Source organism: Pan paniscus, chromosome 13 (assembly GCF_029289425.2).
Source record: "Pan paniscus chromosome 13, NHGRI_mPanPan1-v2.0_pri, whole genome shotgun sequence".
NCBI classification, from domain to species: domain Eukaryota; kingdom Metazoa; phylum Chordata; class Mammalia; order Primates; family Hominidae; genus Pan; species Pan paniscus.
In genome coordinates, this window is record NC_073262.2 from 75,325,267 (window position 1) to 75,344,749 (window position 19,483).

General features: G+C 40.7%; 1 protein-coding gene across 4 annotated transcripts in view; it reads left to right on the plus strand.

Annotated features, from left to right (window-relative positions):
• PDK1 (pyruvate dehydrogenase kinase 1) overlaps window positions 1-19,483 on the plus strand; it is a 161,749-nt gene that overhangs the window by 95,810 nt on the left and 46,456 nt on the right. The window lies entirely within an intron of this gene.

Below are 19,483 nucleotides of genomic sequence, written 5' to 3' on the forward strand. Positions count from 1 at the left end.
ACTCCTCAGCAAATGTAAAAGAACAGAAATTATAACAAACTATCTCTCAGACCACAGTGCAATCAAACTAGAACTCAGGATCAAGAAACTCACTCAAAATCGCTCAACTACATGGAAACTGAACAACCTGCTCCTGAATGACTACTGGGTACATAATGAAATGAAGGCATAAATAAAGATGTTCTTTGAAACCAATGAGAACAAAGACACAACATATCAGAATCTCTGGGACACATTTAAAGCAGTTTGTAGAGGAAAATTTATAGCACTAAATGCCCACAAGAGAAAGTAGGAAAGATCTAAAATTGACACCCTAACATCATAATTAAAAGAACTAGAGAAGCAAGAGCAAACACATTCAAAAGCTAGCAGAAGGCAAGAAATAACTAAGATCAGAGCAGAACTGGAGATAGAGACACAAAAAACCCTTCAAAAAATCAATGAATCCAGGAGCTGGTTTTTTGAAAAGATCAACAAAATTGATAGACTGCTAGCAAGACTAATAAAGAAGAAAAGAGAGAAGAATCAAATAGACGCAATAAAAAATGATAAAGGGGATATCACCACCGATCCCACAGAAATACAAACTACCATCAGAGAATACTATAAACACCTCTACGCAAATAAACTAGTAAATCTAGAAGCAATGGATAAATTCCTGGACACATATACCCTCCCAAGACTAAACCAGGAAGAAGTTGAATCTCTGAATAGACCAATAACAGGTTCTGAAATTGAGGCAATAATTAATAGCCTACCAACCAAAAAAAGTCCAAGACCAGACGGATTCACAGCCGAATTCTACCAGTGGTATGAGGAAGAGCTGGTACCATTCCTTCTGAAACTATTCCAATCAATAGAAAAAGAGGGAATCCTCCCTAATTCATTTTATGAGGCCAGCAACATCCTGATACCAAAGCCTGGCAGAGACACAACAAAAAAAAGAGAATTTTAGACCAATATCCCTGATGAACATCAATGCAAAAATCCTCAGTAAAATACTGGCAAACCGAATCCAGCAGCATATCAAAAAGCTTATCCACCATGATCAAGTTGGCTTCATCCCTGGGATGCAAGGCTGGTTCAGAATACACAAATCAATGAAAGTAATCCATCATATAAACAGAACCAAAGACAAAAACCACATGATTATCTCAATAGATGCAGAAAAGGCCTTTGAGAAAATTCAACAGCCCTTCATGCTAAAAACTCTCAATAAACTAGGAATTGATAGGATGTATCTCAAAATAATAAGAGCTATTTATGACAAACCCACAGCCAATATCATACTGAATGGGCAAAAACTGGAAGCATTCCCTTTGAAAACTGGCACAAGACAGGGATGCCCTCTCTCACCACTCCTGTTCAACATAGTGTTGGAAGTTCTGGCCAGGGCAATCAGGCAGGAGAAGGAAATAAAGGGTATTCAATTAGGAAAAGAGGAAGTCAAATTGTCCCTGTTTGCAGATGACGTGATTGTACATTTAGAAAACCTCATCGTCTCAGCCCAAAATCTCCTTAAGCTGATAAGCAACTTCAGCAAAGTCTCAGGATACAAAATCAATGTGCAAAAATCACAAGCATTCCTATACACCAATAACAGACAAACAGAGAGCCAAATCATGAGTGAACTCCTATTCACAATTGCTTCAAAGAGAATAAAATACCTAGGAATCCAACTTACAAGGGATGTGAAGGACCTCTTCAAGGAGAACTACAAACCACTGCTCAATGAAATAAAAGAGCACACAAACAAATGGAAGGACATTCCATGCTCATGGATAGGAAGAATCAAGATTGTGAAAATGGCCATACTGCCCAAGGTAATTTATAGATTCAATGGCATCCCCATCAAGCTACCAGTGACTTTCTTCACAGAATTGGAAAAAACTACTTTAAAGTTCATATGGAACCAAAAAAGAGCCCACATCGCCAAGACAATCCTAAGCCAAAAGAACAAAACTGGAGGCATCACGCTACCTGACTTCAAACTATACTACAAGGCTATGGTAACCAAAACAGCATGGCACTGGTACCAAAACAGAGATATAGACCAATGGAACAGAACAGATCCCTCGGAAATAATACCACACATCTACAACCATCTGATCTTTCACAAACCTGACAAAAACAAGGAATAGGGAAAGGATTCCCTATTTAATAAATGGTGCTGGGAAAACTGGCTAGCCATATGTAGAAAGCTGAAACTGGATCCCTTCCTTACATCTAATACAAAAATTAATTCACCAGGCACAGTGGCTCATGCCTGTAATCCCAGCACTTTGGGAGGCTGAGGTGCGTGGATCACCTGAGGTAAGGAGTTTGAGACCAGCCTGGCCAACATGGTGAAACTCCATCTCTACTAAAAATACAAATGTCAGCCGGGTGTGGTCGTGGGCACCTGTAATCCCGGCTACTTGGGCAGCTAAGTAACGAAAATTGCTTGAACCTGGGAAGTGGAGGTTGCAGTAAGCCAAGATCGTGCCACTGCACTCCTGCCTAGGCGACAAGAGCGAGACTCCATCTCAAAAAAAAAAAATTAATTCAAGATGGATTAAAGACTTAATTGTTAGACCTAAAACCATAAAAACCCTAGAAGAAAACTTAGGCAATACCATTCAGGACATAGGCATGGGCAAGGACTTCATGTCTAAAACACCAAAAGCAATGGCAATAAAAGCCAAAATTGAGAAATGGGATCTAATTAAACTAAAGAGCTTCTGCACAGCGAAAGAAACTACCATCAGAGTGAACAGGCAACCTACAGAACGGGAGAAAATTTTTACAATCTACCCATCTGACAAAGGGTAATATCCAGAATCACAAAGAACTTAAACAAATTTACAAGAAAAAAAAACCCCATCAAAAAGTGGGCAAAGGATATGAACAGACACTTCTCAAAAGAAAACATTTATGCAGCCAATAGACACATGAAAAAATGCTCATTACTGGCCATCAGAGAATGCAAATCAAAACCATAATGAGATACCATCTCACACCAGTTAGAATGGCAATCATTAAAAAGTCAGGAAACAACAGGTGCTGGAGAGGGTGTGGAGAAATAGGAATGCTTTTACACTGTTGGTGGGACTGTAAACTAGTTCAACCATTGTGGAAGACAGTGTGGCAATTCCTCAAGGATCTAGAACTAGAAATACCATTTGACCCAGCCATCCCTTTACTGGGCATATACCCAAAGGATTATAAATCTTGCTGCTATAAAGACACATGCACACGTATGTTTATTGCAGCACTATTCACAACAGCAAAGACTTGGAACCAACCCAAATGTCCATCAGTGATAGACTGGATTAAGAAAATGTGGCATGTAGAATACTATGCAGCATTAAAAAAGGATGAGTTCATGTCCTTTGTAGGGACATGGATGAAGCTAGAAACCATCATTCTGAGCAAACTATCGCAAGGACAGAAAACCAAACACTGCGTGTTCTCACTCATAGGTGGGAATTGAACAATGAGAACACTTGGACACAGGGTGGGGAACATCACACGCCGGGGCCTGTCGTGGGGTGGGGGGCTGGGGGAGGGATAGCATTCGGAGGTATACCTAATGTAAATGACAAGTTAACGAGTGCAGCACACCAACATGGCACATGTATACATATGTAACAAATGTGTGTGTTGTGCACATGTATCCTAGAACTTAAAGTATAATAATAAAAAAAATTTTTTTAATGTCAGTGCACTCTGCCTCGTGGAAAACCCAGTTGCCTAAGCAAGTCTACGGCCTCCCTACCTGGCTATGGATAAGCTGCAAGGACGGTTTCACCCGAGAGGTTACCTAATAGCGGGCAGAGAAGACAATACAAGCACGAAAGCCTGTGAGCTGCAGGGGGTTGGGATTTTGTCAGCTATACTCAGTACTGCCTTGTCATCCCCTTTCCCCAAGCCACTACCCCATAGATGGACAAAAACAAGCATGGTAGTCTTCAAAGACTCCACAGTCAGAATATCCTGGATTTTTGATGATAAGGGGAACTTCTGTAGCTCCTGACCCACCTTTTGGAGCTCCCCCGCTATCCAGCCTGCAGCCCTGCCCACGTGGTGGCTGGAGCCAGCAGGCTTCTGCAGCCTGGCAAAGCCCTTCTCCCATTTTGTGGTCTGGATGAGGCCCATGGGCTCTGCTTTAAGGTGATCATCTGTCCCGAGGACCAGCTTTAAAACTATTTCTTTAGAGAGCATTTTATTGAATACAAACTCCTTAGGCAGCATTGTTCACATTTCCCAGTGTTGAACAAATCGTGGTTTTTAGTCACACATTCATCATTCCAGGTCTTGCTGATTCACTTCCAGTGACCCCTTTTAGGAACCTTTTGCTAATCCCACTAATAGAAAGAGCTCATTCCACTCCTTTGGTTATTTCACATTCACATGGCCAGGCTTACATTTTATTTAACTTTCTTTTCAGGTAAGAAGGTGAAAAAGTGCTAAGCCATATCTTCTAAGCTCTTGGATCATTTCTTGGTCATTCTGGAAGCAGCATGGTGGTGAAACGGGAGAGTTCCCTGAACCCCTTTGCCTGATGTTTGACAGGGGTGTGGCTTGTCTGTTTGGTCACCATCCCTTCAACCCCTTACAGGATGGGGAGCAGGCAGCTGGACAAGTGCAGGAGCCCAAGTGGGCGTGTGTTACAGTGTGCCCTTTTAGCCTTGCTGTCCACGGATGGCTTGAGTGTTGGCCAGCTCAGTGGACCCTCTGCCTTTCTGTAAGGGCAGAGTGCCAGTGTGACAGCTCTCTGTATCCCAAACTCTTGTCCAGCATCCTGGGAGAAGCGGGTCACACATGAACTTGAATGTAAAGAAGTGACTTTGGCTTGTTTTTGACTCAAATCTAGCATGAAGCTTGGTTTCTTCGAAGACACAAACACTTTAAACATGAGAGATATTCAATAAAGATGAGTCATCTTTCCCTGGATCTTTATAGTTTGTCCTCCATAAACATCACCTTATTTGTATATGAAGCTTTATTATCTGCACTAAATTCACTACAGATTGTTTCCATTTTTCTCTCTTTAAGACCTGACATTATCCTCAAGTACAATTAGGTAGCTTTATTTTAGAACAGTGGTTTCAGAATCTCTAAGTATTTTTTACACTAAAACGATTTACTGAGCCTCCATATGATAGTGGTGGAATCCCACATTATGAAAATACAGAGCAATAAGCTACTATACATTCAACATTGTTTTTAGCTGTAAACCCTTGTTATCTTATAGGAGCCTGATTGATGTGGTAGTGAGGTGTGGGGTGGGGGACACATTCTATAGTCCTATGATTAAGTCTCAGCTTGTGGTGAGCCCGTGTCCCTGGGCTGTGACCTTTACAAGTGCTTCTCAGGTCTCCCCCATGCTCCTCCCTTAGAGGAGCCTAGAGGATTGGAGTTGAGTATTTTTCTTCCCCAGGTTGATTAGGCTCTGGCAAAACCCAATTAGGTTAGGCCCTGGTAAAATAGTTTCTCTGGAAGGCACGCTTTTGTTAAAGAAAACAAAGCCTCTAGTATATTGCAAAATAGTTCCCGCATGCGGCTGTATGTGATGGCTCATGCCTGTAATCCCAGCACTTTGGGAGGCTGAGGCAGGAGGATCACTTCTTGAGGCCAGGAGTTCAAGAACAGCCTTATTGGGCAACATGGCAAAATCCTGTCTTTACCAAAAATACAAAAATAGTCTCATAACCTGGCCTCAAAATAATAAATAAATAAAAATTAAAAGATGAAATTTTTTAAAAGTAATTCCCCCACCCACACATGAGGGGAAGTTTTTCTCTGACGTTCACCTGAGAGTTTGATGAGACTCTTGGAGGTAAGACTCAAGACAAGTGTGGGGGCCCTCCTAAGACTGGGTTCACCCAGAGTTTTTAACTCCCAAGCTCATTCATGTTGAGGCTCCAGCAATTTGTCAATTACCGTTTGTGTTCCTACTGGTATTGCCTCCAGTGCTGGCATTTTATTACTGGGCTTCTGTTCTTGGTAAGTTGTGATTCTCTACATCCTCCTGTCTTGCAAATTTTCTGGGAGGTGGTTTGCCCTGTGACCTCAATTATCTGATGGATCTAAGAAGAATTGTTTTGTTTTGTTATTTTTATTATTTATTATTATTGTTAAATGGAGATGGGGTCTCACTATGTTGCCTAGGCTGATCTTAAACTCCTGGGCTCAAGTGACCTCCACACCTTAGCCTCCCAAAGTGCTGGAATTACAGGCATGAGCCACCGTGCCTGGTCAGAAGAATTGTTGATTTTTGGTTTGTTCAGCTTATTTCTTGTTGTGAGGATGAGAATGATGACTTCCAAGCTCTTTTCATATTGAACCAGAAACCAGAAGTGTTTCGATACTGCCTTTAAATGATGCTTATATTTTTTAACTTGTGGTTTTTATTATGTGCAGGTTGTATTATTTAATATTAATTTACAGATAAAATCTGATACACTTATGGACTCATAGATTTCTTACAATTACTGAAGGAGTTAAAAGCATGATACCCCAAAATATCTTGCTCTGGCATATTGACTATTTTAAGTTAAAGGCACTTGAACAATAGCAGGTGCAAGAAGATCACTCTGACCTTTCTTCAGTTTCTTAAAAGCAGGAGATGAAATTCCCATGTGAAAGATGCTCTCCCTATGCCAGAAGGAAAGCATTATTCTTATCTTCAAGGATAAGAAGTTGAGGCTGAAGGAAATCTGTACAGTCTTAGCGCATTCTGAGTTGCTATAAAGGAATGCCTGAAGCTGGGTAATTTATAAGGAAAGAGGTTTATTTGGCTCTTGATTCTGCAGACTGTGCAAGAAACATGATGCCGGCATCTTCTTCTGGTGAGGCCCTCGGGCTGCTTCCACTCATGGTGGAAGGTGAAGGGGAACTGGCATGTGCAGAGATCACATGGGGAGAGAGGAAGCAAGAGAGAAGGGGAAAGTGCCTGGCTCCTTCTAATGATCAGCTCTTGTGGATACTAATCGAGTGAGAACTAACTCACACCACCCCACCACCTCCCAGGGAGGGCATTAATCTATCTATAAGAGACCCAACCCTGTGATGAAAACACCTCCCATTAGGCTCCACCTCCAACACTGGGGACCAAATTTCAACATGAGATTTGGTGAAATCAAACCATGTTTCAGGAAGTCAGGGACCCCGAATGGAGGGACTGGCTGGAGGCACAGCAGAGGAACATAAATTGTGAAGATTTCATGGACATTTATCACTTCCCTGATAATACTCTTATAATAAATTTCTTATGCCTGTCTTACTTTAATCTCTTAATCCTGTTATCTTCGTAAGCTGAGGATGTATATCACCTCAGGATCACTGTGATGATTTTGTTAACTGTACAAATTGATTGTAAAACATGTGTGTTTGAACAATATGAAATCAGTGCACCTTGAAAAAGAACAGAATAACAGCAATTTTTAGGGAACAAGGGAGGACAACCATAAGGTCTCACTGCCTGCAGGGTTGGGCAAAAAGAGCCATATTTTTCTTCTTGCAGAGAGCCTATAAACAGACATGCAAGTAGGAGAGATATCACTAAATTCTTTTCCTAGCAAGGAATATTAAGACCCTAGGAAAAGAATTGCATTCCTGGGGGGAGGTCTATAAATGGCCGCTCTGAGAGTATCTGTCTTATGCAGTCAAGATAAGGACTGAAATATGCCCTGGTCTCCTGCAGTACCCTCAGGCTTATTAGGGTGGGGAAAAAACTGCTCCCTGGTAAATTTGAGGTCAGACCGGTTCTCTGCTCTCGAACCCTGTTTTCTGTTGTTTAAGATGTTTATCAAGACAATATGTGCACAGCTGAACATAGACCCTTATCAGGAGTTTTTGATTTCGCCCTTTGCCTTGTGATCTTTGCTTTGCCCTTTGCCTTGTGATCTTTATTGGCCTCAGAAGCATGTGATCTTTGTTCTCCTTTTTGCCCTATGATGCATGTGATCTCTGTGACCTACTCCCTGTTTGTACACCTCCTCCCCTTTTGAAGTCCTTAATAAAAACCTGCTGGTTTTGTGGCTCAGGTGGGCATCACAGTCCTACCACTATGTGACGTCACCCCTTAGCAGCCCAGCTGTAAAATTCCTCTCTTTGTACTCTTTCTCTTTCTCAGACCACCAACACTTAGACAAAATATCATGTTGAAATATGGGGGGGCGGTTTCCCCCGATAAAACCACATCCAAACTATAGCACAAATCTAATTTCACTAACCCTTATCTTCCTGGCCGTTTCACCCAAGTAACTACCCTAGCCCAAGGCCCTTTGCTTTCTCACATATTCATAATTTACTACTCTTTGTTCCATTCAGTATATAAGTGTTCAACCCTAACTGCATCTTTGGGTCTTCATTTTCTTATGAGGGCTCCTGTGCCACATAAAACATGGATTAAATAAATTTGTATGCTTTTCTTCTGTTGATCTGTCTTATGTCAATTTAATTCTCAGCACCCCACAACCGAAAAAGTCTCTAAGAGGGTAGAGGTAAAATTTTGCCTCCCCTACATTAACCCACATGCTAGGGGAACCAATGTTTTAAAGTACACTAAAAACTCATAATTTTGAATCAGTCGTGAGGAAAGCATTCATTCAGTAAATTCTGAAAAGAGATGACCTCAACATGAATACAATTCTATTAGTTTCAAACAGGGCAATGTAGGGTACTTTAACGGGCTCTCCTGGCTCCAAACGTCTCCTACCCCAAGCCCTGCCTGACTGTCTAAAATATATCTGTAATCAATCCCTTTGGAATAAGTTATTGAAGGCTTTTTGTTAAGGAGCAGCACCTTTTCTGGGAAGGGAACACTTTCAAACCACACACGCTTTAGCTGCATTTGACCAGCTGAATCATTAGATTTGGTGAATCTAATGATCTAAGTTGCCATCTAGCAGGAACGTGAGGGAATGAGATGCAGAGGATGTTCTGATGCTGCATGGGGGTTCTGCTAATTGAGGAGTCTGGTAACCAGCTTGGGCAACCAGAGAAAATAGAGAAAGGTGCAGGATGAGAGCAAGAGAGGGACTGACCCCAGGCCCAGGGTTCCATGGATCAGAGATTCCAGGATTGCTTACTAATGTCTGAACAGATTAAAGGGGATGGTTTGTAATTAACATGTCAGTGTATCGATCTATGTAAAATTGCTTTCTCTCTCTCTCTTTTTTTTTTTTTTTGGAGATGGATCCTTGCTTTATCACCCAGGCTAGAGGGCAGTGGCATGATCTCGGCTCACTGCAACCTCTGCCTCCTGGGTTCAAGCAATTCTCCTGCCTCAGCCTCCCTAGTAGCTGGGACTGCAGGTGCACTCCACCACACCCTGCTAATGTTTTTGTATTTTAGCAGAGACAGGTTTCACCATGTTGCCCAGGCTGGTCTCGCACTCCTGAGCTCAGGCAATCCACCTGCCTCAGCCTCCCAAAGTGCTAAGATTACAGGTGTGAGCCGCAGTGCCCGGCCAAATTGCTTTCCCTTATTTTGCTTGTCTCTGAATGATAATTGTGACCTCCTTAATCATATTGTTCTTTTAATGGGCTAACATCTCCCTTGAAATTTTATTTACACTGCTTATATGTGACAGCCTCAAGGACACTTCTGCTTGGTGGGGGCAGCCCTGGTCGAAGCAGGTCCTCAACTTCAAATCTGTGGACACTTTGGGTTTCCTGTGGATTCCTGCTCGAGCCTCTCTTTGTCCAGGCACTTTCTTCAGTTCTCTTTTGTTCCATTCCCTGCAGGTTCAGGGTCTCTGCCCTGTTGCTCTAAATAAGCCCAAGCCAGAGTTCCAGCTCTGGACTTACCTGTCTGGCAAGGGAAGAAGGACAAGAATAAATGTTCTTTGCTTTCATGAGCTCTGTAGATGGTAGTGATATAAATAAGCTTGATAATGGCATACAAAAAAAGACAAAAATGAGATTCATACTGACGTTGGGGGGTTGGTATGGGTGTGATGATGATGTGACCCTACAAGATGAGGGACCTACAAGGTGAGGAAGTGAAATTGACATTTCATCAGGAATGTTCATTCTGATCAGCAGCTAGGGCTTGGGCTTATGGTTTTCAGTTGAATGTAGCTGTGCTTACAGTAGGCTCTACCCTCTCCCAGTAGACCTCCAGGCAGAGGGGTGCAGGAGCTGTCTTGTGAGAGCTGACTGTTACATTTTAGGAATTTTGCAACCTGGTGGTCAAACACAGCCATTATTTAAGCTTAAATTATATGCCATTATTTTATAAATTATATAAAAATTATATATTGAAAACAAAGGTAATAAATACTCAAAAACCATCAATTCCTAATTGTCTTACCACACTTTGCTGCTGTTCTTGAGGTTATTTGGTGCCTGTCTGGGGGAAATACCACATAATCATGTACTGCTACACGTCCTGCCCAACTCCACATTCAGTGACGTCAGCCATGAAATCAGCTGCGGTTGGAGTTTTTACATCATAGAATTACAAATATTGAAAGCCAGGGCTTGATTTATTATTTTTTTGATTGTGTAGACTTAAGAAATGGTTGAACCATGGAATGCTATGTAATCATAAAAAGAATGAAATTATGTCCTTTGCAGCAACGTGGATGCAGCTGGAGTTCATTATCCTAGGCAAATCAATGCAAGAACAGAAAACCAATACCGCATGTAACTTGTAATTGGGAGCTAGACATGAGTTACACATGGACATAAAGATGGGAACAATAAACAATAGGGACTATGAGAAGGGAGAGAGAGGGAGAGGGGCAGGGCTGATAAACTACCTATAGGGTACTATGCTCACCACCTGTGTGACAGGATCATTCATATCTCAAACCTAAGCATCAGGCAACATGCCCATGTAACAAACCTGCATTTGTACACTCTGAGTCTAAAATAAAAGTTGAAATTATTTTTTACAAAGGTGTGGAAGAAAAATGTTAATGCAGATTAAACATGTGTCTGTAGTTGTTACAATGTGAATAGTACAAACACTAAGAGAATATTCTAGTTTTCAAAAACTATTATTTGATTCAGTACAAGGAAGTCACTCACATCATTGGTGAATGAGTGAAGTTCCAACATACATTTTCATTATCTTTCTTTTGCCTTACTCATTAAATGAAAACATCAACCAAAACTCATGGTGGAACTACACTCAAAGATACAATTATAAGATATTTACCAGCAAACAGCTGTCAGGAGGCCACAATTCACTCTAAAAATTCAGTTCTGATTAGCCAGCACTGCCCTCTGTGGATGAGAGGGAGCTTTTGTTTATTGTACAAAATCTTAAAAATGTATCGATAAGCAAAAATAAAGTAAAAAGCTCCTGTAATTTCTCCACCAAGAGATAACATGACTCATATGCATATACGTATTTTTAAACAAATATTGAATTATAGCTATAAAGGGAAGACTTTTTAAAATCGTGTGTGTGTGTGTGTGTGTGTGTAAAAGAGCATTTGGAGAGCATCTTTCCATGTTATTCAGATTTGTAATTATTCCATAGAAGGCTGTTGTACTGATTATAACTTATTTCACCAGTCCTCAATGATTGAACATTTGGATCATTCCCAATTTGTGGCAATTAAAAATACAACCTTAGGAAAATAAATAAATAAAACAAACAAGTGACAAATAAAAAAGACAACCCTACTAAGCACTTCTTTGCAGCTAAATAATACATCCTTTTTTTTCCTTAAGAGAAATTTCTAGAAAAAAGGTACATGCATGACTAGGCCTTTTCCCCCTCTTTTCTCCTTTTCTTTCTTTAGGGAATGCCATCCCAGTCCTATATTAAGTCTTTAAAAGACCTCCCCTGGTAAACTGCAAGCTCCATGTGGGCAGGGACCGTGTCTGCAAGTTCATCCCTCTAGCTTCAACCTGTGGCCCAGTGTCTGATGTGGGGACATATTCAATGCATATTTGCTGAATGTAAGAAGGAAAGAGGAAGGGTTGGTGTATTAGTTTGCCAGGGTTAACAACACAGTATCACACACCAGGTGGTTTCAACAGCAGAAATTTATTTCCTCACCATTCTAAAGGCTAGGAGTCTGAGGTCAAAGTATCAACAGGCTGGTTTCTTCCAGGTTTCTGGTTTCTTCTGTCCTGGACTTGTAGATGACCAGCTTTTCCCTCTGTCTTCACATGGTCGTTCCTCTGTGTCTATGTCCTTATCTATTCTTCTTAATCCAATCATATTGGATTAAGGCCCATCCTAATGGCCTCCTCATTTTAACTTAATTGCCCTTGAAAGATTCCTTTTCCAAATACAGTCACATTTTGATAGGACTTGAACATATGAATTTTGCAGGGGACCTAATTTAGCCCACACAGTTGTGCAGATTGCCATGTGGGGTTGTGGTAAGTTAGAGCCAAAAAGGATGGATGTCTTTGGAGACCAAAGTAATGAATTTTCTTGAGACAGAGTCTCACTCTGTGACCTAGGGGCTAGAGTGCAGTGTCAAATCACAGCTCACTGCAGCCTCCACCTCCCAGGCTCAAGCGATCCTCCTGTGACAGCCAGGTGGGAGGGGGTCCTGGAGAAACTCCAACCAGCCTACCCACTGAGGTGGAGCCTCGGAAGTTCACTGCATTTGCAGCAGGGAGGAGCCTGGCCCCTCCGCTTCTTGGGTGGAATCTGGGATTCAAATGCTGGGCAGGAAGCGCTCTAGCTGGGACTCTGGCCTAGTGAGAGTCCCTGTTTCCCCCTTTTCTTCCTTTTAACCCAATAAAACCCTGTCTTACTCACCCTTCAAACTGTCTGTGAACCTAAATCTTCATGGCCATAGGATAGACAAGGACCCCATCTTTAGCTGAACTAAGGAAAAGTTCTGCAACATTCCTACTTCAGCCTCCTAAATAGCTGGGACCACACACAGGGTTATGCCACCATATGTGGCTTTTTTTTTTTTTTTTTTTTAACCTCTCGTAGGAATGAGGTTAGTAAGCTTTTTAAAAGCATTGCCTTGCCAGGCGCGGTGGCTCACGCCTGTAATCCCAGCACTTTGGGAGGCCGAGGAGGGCAGATAATCTGAGGTAGGGAGTTCGAGACCAGCCTGGCCAACATGGAGAAACCCTGTCTCTGCTAAAAATACAAAATTAGCCGGGCATGGTGGCACGCACCTGTAATCCCAGCTACTCGGGAGGCTGAGGCGGGAGAATTGCTTGAACCCAGGAGGCAGAGGTTGCAAAGAGCCGAGATCGTGCCATTGCACTCCAACCTGGACAACGAGAGCAAAACTCTGCCTCAAAAAAAAAAGCATTGCCTTGCTTTATATGTTGGTTTTGAAATGTCTGATGCCAGTCTAATTCTTTTACCTTTGTAAGTTATTTGATCTTTTTTCCTGGAGGCTTGAGAGTTTCATTCATTCATTCTTTCTTTCTTTTTTGAAATCTAATAGTTTTACTAGGTTCCGCCTTGGAGTATGATCCTTCTGGGTAAATTTTTCCCATTACTCAGTGATCTCTAGAAATGTGTAGACATAGGTCTTTTCCCACTCTATAAAGTTATCTTGAATTATAGTTTTAGATATTGGCTCTGTCTCATTGTTCTGTTTTTTCTTCTTCAGGAACTCTGATAACACAGAAATTATTATTATTATTACTGGCCTGTCTTCCATGTCTGCTACTCTTCTTCTGGCCCTTTCTCCTTCTTCACTTATGCCTTTCTTATTCTCCTCATAGTTTGCCTGCTTTTCTTCAATGCCTCTTACTAACTTTTAATTTGAGTCTATTCTGTTAACTTTTAATTTTAGCCTATTCTCGTTTTATCAGAGGAGAATTTTTCTCAGTTGATATAATCGAAATTCCATTTCCTGGCTTTTGTTATAGCTGCATATGGACTTCATTTTCCATTTGTTAATTTTTATGGTATGAAGATGTTTTCAAACTTTTTGGTTTAATGGCATCATCTTATGTTGGTATTGCAAAGTCCAGGTCTTTGGCAGGATATTTTGGTTTGATTTGCTGGGATAGAGAGAGTTGTGAATCCTCTGCTTTTATGTTTCCCTTTTTTCTTGAAGGAACCTAAAATTTCCATCTTTTCTTTTTTAACTCTTCCCACCTAGTGCCAAAGAATGTTTTTTTTTTTCTTTTCTTGTTTCTTTTGTTCTTTCTCAGAACTTTTGGGTTTCAATGATTGCCCCCTTTAAATTGCCCAGACTTCCAAGTTCCTTCCTGAAGTCCATGCTCTGATCTCAGACTAGGGTGGACCTAGACTTTCTAGTGTTAAATCAAACTCAGGATCCTTCACAAGCTTCCCTATTTTGCCTTCCCTGCAGCTCTCTGGGTTTGCTTTTGTTTGCCCTAAGGGCTAGGGTGTGGAGAGGGAATGAGAAATTGTGTTCTGAGGTTTTATTATTCTCTTTCTATTCACAATTATTTTGAAGTCTGGACATTCTGTCTTTAGGTTATGCTGAAGGTGTGGCTTGCATATAAATTCACTTTTTGTCCTTTGTTTGGATCCATGAAGAGGCAGGTGGCTATGCTGTTGCTGTTGCCTGAGCCTACCCTGAAGCCCCTTAACCTCACTTTTGTTAAAAATTGTAGCAGAAGTGCAATTTGCCTACCAGATTCCTTTTCTCTCTCATTCTTCCTTGATAACAAAACCCCAGTTTGCACAGGAAGAATCAGATATGCAGCGTTGGCATTTTAAAATCTAATTTCTAGGCTCCTGTGACCAAGTAGCACAGTTTGGTCAAACAGACATAAGCAGAAATCGATGGGGTGGGGTTTGTGGAAAAGTCTGAGTGTCTATGGAAATGGTCAGACTGAGCTAGCAAAGCCCTTTGCCCTTTTCCTTCCCTCATTTTTCTTCCTGGATCACTCGGACATAACACCTGGAGAAGCAGCAGTTATTTTGTGGCCATAAGCATGAAAGCCAAAAGCTAAGGATGATGGAACAGAAAAATAGTAGGAGCCTGCATATTTGAGGAGCTGGGTCAGCTCTGGATTTCCTCTTCCCAGATTTCTGGTAATATAAGAAATATAAACCTCTTTCTTAATTAAGGCCCAATGTTTTAGGTCTCTATTGAGGGCTGTATATACGATCAATACTTTGATTTACTGAGGCATTTCCTCCTTTGCATTGACAAGATTATCATTTCCACAGCTCAACTTGTCTAGGGTCCCACTAACATACTACACATGCTATTCCTTATGTCTCAGTTGTATGTTAAAAGGCTCAAGATTTACATCAATAGAGGAGTACAGAGAAGACATTCCTGTAGGTATCTTTCTCCAGTAGTCTATACAGATGTTGGAAATAAATTTTCGGTGCCACAAAAGAAATAGCACTGAAACATAAATTTAATTTTCTCAGCAAGGCAATTTTACTTCTGTAGAAGGGTGTATCTCGTGGATGGAGCAATGGCGAGAGCACACCTGAACAAGGGAGGGGAAGGGGTTCTTATCCCTGACGCAGGTAGCCCCTACTGCTATGTCGTTCCCCTATTGGCTAGGGTTGGACCACACAGTCTAAGCTAATTCTGATTGGCTATTTTAAAAAGAGCAGGGGTACGAGCTGGAGTGGCAGGGTGACTAGTTTGGTGGGAAGGATGATTACAGAACAGGTGACTCAGGGTGACTAAGAACAGAGCAGGTGACAAAGATGACTAAGGTCAGAGCAGGTGACCGGGGTGACTAAGGTCAGAGCAGGTGATAGAGGCTAGGAGGGGGTTATTTACTGAAACTAGGGGCAAGAGACATAAAGAATGAGGAAGTTTAAAATGAAGAACAAAGAACAAGAGAGCTGAACATACTGATACATTAGTTCTTTGGAGAGGATCTCAGAACTCATTGTACTTAACAATTTACTGGCTAAAACCTTTGAAGAGGAATTTATTATATCCTACGCAGACACAGAAAGTTTTGTTGTGAAGAAAGAAATTTTAATTTTTTAATTTTTTATTTGTATAAATGTAAGGGGTACAGTTTTGTTACGTGGATATATTATGTAGTAGTGAAGTCTGGGCTTTTCGTGTAACCATCATTCAAGTAATGTACATCGTACTCATTAGGTAGTCTCTCATCTCTCACCCACTCTCACCCTTTCACCCTTTCAAGGGAACTAGAAAAAGGAAGACATTTTTAATACTCACATATTCCTAGAAAACAGAAGCCGGACCTCTAGGGAAGTAGGACTGGGGTGGTCAGAAAGCAGAGGGAATAAGAGGGAAATGTGGGAAAGGGCCTTTATTGTGGTTGTCTGCAGAAAGAACCGGCAAGACAGAGTGAGCAGGTTTAGAATGAACTATTTTGAATAATTTCAGCAAGGTCTGGGGCAATGGGGCTGTCCCTAGTTGCCTGGTACCTGGCCCAGGGGTGATTAGGAGAGGGATACAGTTTCACAGAGTATAAGAACCAAATAAAGAAGGTGATTGGTAATGTAGGCTCTGAATTAGTTGGTTTGCATATGAAAGGTGCAAACATTTGCTATCTCTGGAAATTAGCTAACCCTGGGAAGGACAAATCCTCCAGGTCAGCAACTCCCTGGATGGGAAAGCTTCAAATTCAGAAACTAGAAAAGCATGGTTTTCGCAAATATTACTGCAATGACCTCAGTTTCTTGTAAAGACCGTCTGATAAAACATTCTTGTCAGATATAAGCTAATTCATAAGGTAATTCTGTATTCTGTAGTGCTCTCTACTAAGTACACATATTACAATTTACATCACCATCACATACTAACACAGCTTCTGGTTTTGGGCTCTCTGCCATGCGGGTCCTCAATAAATAAAGCTTAATGAATGCTATAGAGTCTTTCAATAAGAAACTAAATGCCACCAATGACAGCACAGTTAATCAGTGGCAAAACCGGGAATTGATCTTAGGCTTCTTGCTTCCAAATGCATTGTTATCCAGTAAGATTATGTTTTGCCAGAGCAAAAGTCTATGCAGCTGCTCTTGAGAAAGTCTCAATAATAAACGTTAGGTAATAACTGTCTCACTTCTGGTCTAAAATCAGGAGCCTATTTAAAGGATTGACTCTGGGAAATTTGAGAGAAGCTCCAGGAAGAGTTTTCTCCACTTCTGTTTTCTGGACTTGCAATGTCTCATTGAATTCCTTCCCAAATATGAATCATAGCAAGCCTCAGTGAATCTAAAAATCTGGTAGTCTTGGAGGCATCAGTAATAACTGCAAACCAGCAACAATTAGGAAAATCCCAACACCCTGAGCTGATGGTTTCTTTCTTTGTTTTTTTTTTTGGCAATGAAACAAAGTTTAAGAGACCCAAAGCAACCTTCAAGGTCATATCTTTATTCGTTCCCAGATGAGCCACTTATATCTCTACTTCCTAGAACAAAAAACCCCCAGTAATGATCTGTGAACCATAAATCTTGTGATTCAGTTCTATGATTATTATTTTTCTCGACCTAAACTATATATACCCTTTATGATTTAATTTTGAACTCAAGTGGCCTACTCTTGCTGCTTAGCTATGGATAGGAGCTTGGGTATGTGTCTGAAATGTTACTTTAACGATTGTTTGAATCTCTCATCTACTCTCACCTCATAGGAAATTATGGCCTCTTTGGATGGGTGCTCTGTAGCTGCCATCAGTTGTCAACCAGCCATGATGATGACTGTTTTATTGACTGGCCACCAGTCAGGCTATTGTCATTTGTATTTCCAGCAGAAGGAAGAAATGTCATTTTATTTTATATATATTAAATATATATATATTTTATATATATATACATATATGTGTGTGTATATACATACACACACATATATATGTACACACACATATGTATGTGTATATATAAAATGTATATATACACACACACATATATATGTATGTATATATACACACACACATATATGTATGTATATATACACACACATATATATGTATGTATGTACACACACACACACACATATATATATATATATAGAGAGAGAGAGAGACGGAGTAAACTCATACAATATTTGTCTCCCTGTGCCTGGCTTACTTAACATAATGTCCCCTAGCTTCATCCATGCTGCTTCAAATGACAGAATTTCCTGATTTTTTTTTTTTTTTTTTTTTTGAGACAGAGTCTCGCTCTGTCGCCCAGGCTGGAGTGCAGTGGCATGATCTCGGCTCACTGCAAGCTCCGCCTCCCAGGTTCACGCCATTCTCCTGCCTCAGCCTCCCAAGTAGCTGGGACTACAGGCGCCTGCCACTACGCCCGGCTAACTTTTTGTATTTTTAGTAGAGGCGGGGTTTCACCGTGGTCTCGATCTCCTGACCTTGTGATCCGCCCGCCTTGGCCTCCCACAGTGCTGGGATTACAGGCGTGAGACACCGCGCCCGGCCAAATTTCCTGATTTTTAAAAGCTGAATAGTATTCCATCGTGTATATATAACACATTTACAAAATCTATACATTGATTGTTGGATGCTCAGGTTGTTTTCATGTCTTAGCTATTGTAAAAAATGCTGCAATAAACATGGGAGTGCAGACATCTCTTCAGCATACTGATTTCAATTCCTTTGAGTATATACCCACTAGTGGGCTTGCTGGATCATACGGTGGTTTTATTTTTAGTTTTTTGAGGAACCTCCATATTGTTGTCCAAAATGGCTGTACTAATTTACAATACCAGTGTATCAGAGCTTCTTTCTCTCCACGTCCTTACCAACACTTGTTTTGGTAATAGCAAATTTAGTAGATGTGAAATGATATCTCATTGTGTGTTATTTGCATTTCTCTGATGATTAGAGATGTTGAGCATTTTTTAATTTATCTGTTGGCCATTTGCACGTCTTTCGAGAGACATCTGGTTGAGTCTCTTGCCCATTTTAAAATTGGAGTCTTTGTTTTCTTGTTTTTGAGTAGTTTGAGTTCCTTGTATATTTTGGATATTAACACCTTATCTAATGTATCATTTGCAAATATTTTCTCCATCTGTGGGTTGCCTCTTTGCTCTATTGTTTCTTTTGTTGTGAAGCAGCTTTTTAGTTTTATGCAATCCCATTTGTTGAGTTTTTTTTTTTATTTCATTGCCAAGGCTTAGATTTAAAAAAAAAAAATTATTTAGAGACAGGGTCTTGCTTTCTCAACCAGGCTACAGTGCAGTGGCACAATCGGACCTCACCGCAGCCTTCAACTCCTGGGCTCAAGTGATTCTCCCACGTTAGCCTTCCGGGCAGCTGGAACTAAAGGCTCATGCCACTGTGCCCAGCTAAAAATTGCTTAAATTTGTAAATTTTACACAGATTTTAAAGAAAAATAACCATGACCTAAAATTTTCATATTCTAGGATCTCCAGTGTTGCTCAAAAGGAACATTTCCATAATTTGAACTACCTGCAAAAATATTAACAATTATCATTTAATTTATGAAATCTAACATACTATACTTGAACTTTCAGCTGAGTGAGAAAATGTTAAGTTTACTGTCGATGTTTACACATGGAAATTTAGTTTGCTAAATTTATGAAGTTTTAATTAATGTTATCTTAGTAATGTGTGAATATTTGGAGAATGTCAATTGCCTGAAGGTTTATAAATTTGATTTTAGA